The following is a 3,042-nucleotide window of genomic DNA, read 5'->3' as shown; positions in this document are numbered from 1 at the left end:
AGATATGCAGATGACACCACCCTTATTGCAGAAAGTGAAGAGCAACTAAAAAGCCTCTTGATGAACGTGAAAGTGGAGAGTGAGAAAGTTGGCTTAAAGCTCAGCATTCAGAAAACTAAGATCATGCCATCTGGTCCCATCACTTCTTGGGAGATAGATGGGGAAACAGTGACAGACTATTTTTGGGGGCTCCAAAATCACTGCAGATGGTGACTGCAGCCATGAAATTAAAAGACACTTACTCCTTGGAAGGAAAGTTATGACCAACCTCGATAGCATATTGAAAAGCAGAGACATCACTTTGCCAAGAAAGGTCCATCTAGTCAAGGCTATGGTTTTTCCAGTGGTCATGTATGGATGTGAGAGTTGGACTGTGAAGAAAGCTGAGCGCCGAAAAATTGATGCTTTTGAACTGTAGTGTTGGAGGAGACTCTTGAGAGTCCCTTCGACTGCAAGGAGATCCAACCAGGCCATCCTAAAGGAGATCAGTCCTGGGTGTTCATGGAAGGACTGATGCTGAAGCTGAGGCTCGAGTACTTTGGTCACCTCATGCGAAGAGTTGACTTACTGGAAAAGACCCTGATGCTGGGAGGGATTGGGGGCAGGAGGAGAAGGGGACGACAGAAAATGAGATGGCATCACCGACTCGATGGACATGAGTTTGAGTCAACTCTGGGAGTTGGTGATGGACAGGGAGGACTGGCGTGCTGTGATTCATGGGGTTGCAAAGAGTCAGACACGACTGGGCGACTGAACTGAACTGAAATGAATTGAATAATTGGTCCATTACTTCTAAGTTGTCCATTTCATTGGCAAATATTTGCTTCCTGTATTCTCTTAGAATCCTGTGTATTTCTGTGATATCACTTGCAACTTACATCTCCATGTCTAATTTTATTGAATTTAACCCTCTCCCTTTTATTCTTTTCTTTTTTTTTTTCTTTTGGCTTTCACTGGCTCTGCTTTTAAATCATCATGGCTTTCTGTTCCATTCGGGAGGGGAGGGGTTCAGAGGGTCCAGTCGGCGGGACGACTTTGGTTCAGTCCCTGGTTTCTTGCTGCATAGAAGAGGCTGGGGTGCGAGGAGGGGACGTGGTCGCGTTTTCTGAGGTCCCTGGCTGGCGGGACCCGAGCCCTGGACAGTGTGCTACCTCATTCCACCACCAGGAGGCGATTGTTCCCTCTGGGATTTCTTCCTGTAGGGACGCTGACAGCGTGCGTGGGGGGGGTGGGGCGGGAGGCAGGAGTGTAGTGTAGGGTCACAGAAGGTAAAGCAAGACCTAGGCCTGAGACTGGCGTCGGTGGAGAGCACCATCTCTCCGCGGGGAGTCTGGGGCTGAAGGGGTGGGGGGGAGGAATTTCAGGACCTGGGTCCCCCTGACAGAAGTCTAGGGGAAGGAAATCATGCGGCCCAAGGCAACAGTTAATGCAACACAGTGGGAGATGTTCCTTCTCTACCCTGCCAGGCAACCTCTTCCCCCCAGTTGGGAAGGGGCAAGATTTTTGGAAAACACTGCTGCCTGCTTGGGTCTGCGCACCACCCTGGTGGGGCCAAACTCTAGAATTCGCTTGCAGTGGAACTGGGGGAGACAGCCAAGCTGGGTTAACTGCATAGACGGGGACAGCTCCGAACTCTCTCCTCCAGCCCCCAAATGGGCGAGCTCCGGATTCCCAAAATTCCTGGAGGGACCCACCAAAACGAAAGGGAAAGGGACTAATAAAACTAGGTTTGTCTTTCCCTGTCCCCAGCCCCCTGGCCCCCTTCCCGCTGGGCGCCCCCTGCAGGCCGCGTCCTCAGCACGCGTCAGCACCTGTTGCAGATGGAGGCGCACTTCGGTGGCATTTTCCCAGGGTACCACGCTGGCGTGGAAGGAGCTGGGCTCAGCCTTCTGTGCCTCCTGGATAAGGCGGTGCATGGGGTAGCCGCGGCGAGGGAAGGCCACATCGCCACCGGCCAGCAGCCCCATGGGACAGAAGTCGTTGGCGCCGTCGCCCACGTAGGAAAGGCGCTCGAAGTGCAGGCGGTCGTGGGCCCGCTTGCGCAGGTAGTCGCTGAGCACCTTGTGCTTGCACGTGTTGGCGGGGCAGCGCGCGCAGCTGTGTGAGTGGAAGGGCTGCAGCGCCAGCAGCCCCCGAGCGTCGGGCCCTGAAGGGTTGCTGAAGATGCGGCGGAACAGGCCTTGGTGGCCGGCGGCGCGCAGCGCGCTCTCCACGCCAAAGGTGTTGGCATCTGAGATGAGAATAACCTCAAAGCAGGAACCCTGCTTGGCCACAAACTGCAGCATTTTGCCCATGCCGGGCGACAGCGGGATGGACTCGTAGACCACGCGCAGGTCTCGTGGCCGCACGCCCTGGTCACCCAGGTACTGGAAGACGCGCTGCATGTACTCGTTGTAGAAGCCCTCGCGGTAGGTGGCACGCAGGCTCTCTGGGAGCTGTTTTCGTCCACGATAGTCTCATCAAAGTCGAAGGTCAGGAGGAAGCGCGGCGAGCCCTGCGCAGCCATCCCGCTGTCCCTAGACAGGCATCGGAGGCCAGCAACTGGAAAACATCCGCTCACTGTCAGTACATCACCCTGAGCACCACCTGTAGGGATTGTTGGCCTCCAGCTGTCGGTCCAGAGCTCCTGACCACCATACAAGGTCCATGTGAGGGTGCCCAGTCAGGTGGCTTTGTTTCCACCACTAACATCCACCTGATCCTATCCCCTCTCCTGAGCCCCAGGAACCACTCAGTAAAAACAGCCCATCAAATAAGCTAAGGACCACAAGGCCCTTGCTAGGCATCCTCTTAACAATCCCTCATGATGCTGGAAAGGTTACAGATATTATTGAAGACCTAGAAAGGGTAACCAACTTGTGCAAACATCACCCACTATATATGGCAGAGACAGACCTCAAAACCAGATCTCAGAGTCTGAGACCAGTGTTTTTTTTCTCTATATGTTCATTGCCCCTTTCTTGTGTATGGTACATCATGGCTTACAAATCAGCTTCACTCATATTCTGTCCTTGCTCAACACAATTCCATGGATCCAGCAGA

The 3,042-nt window shown here is 53.9% G+C and overlaps 1 pseudogene; it reads right to left on the bottom strand.

The window, feature by feature from the left end:
• Window positions 1-1,280: 1,280 nt before the first annotated feature.
• On the bottom strand, window positions 1,281-2,506 carry LOC136154500 (phosphoethanolamine/phosphocholine phosphatase-like; annotated as a pseudogene).
• Window positions 2,507-3,042: the final 536 nt, after the last annotated feature.

The sequence above is a fragment of the Muntiacus reevesi genome, chromosome X, assembly GCF_963930625.1.
Source record: "Muntiacus reevesi chromosome X, mMunRee1.1, whole genome shotgun sequence".
In the NCBI taxonomy this organism is placed as follows: Eukaryota; Metazoa; Chordata; class Mammalia; order Artiodactyla; family Cervidae; genus Muntiacus; species Muntiacus reevesi.
This window is presented reverse-complemented; position numbering and strand designations above follow the sequence as displayed.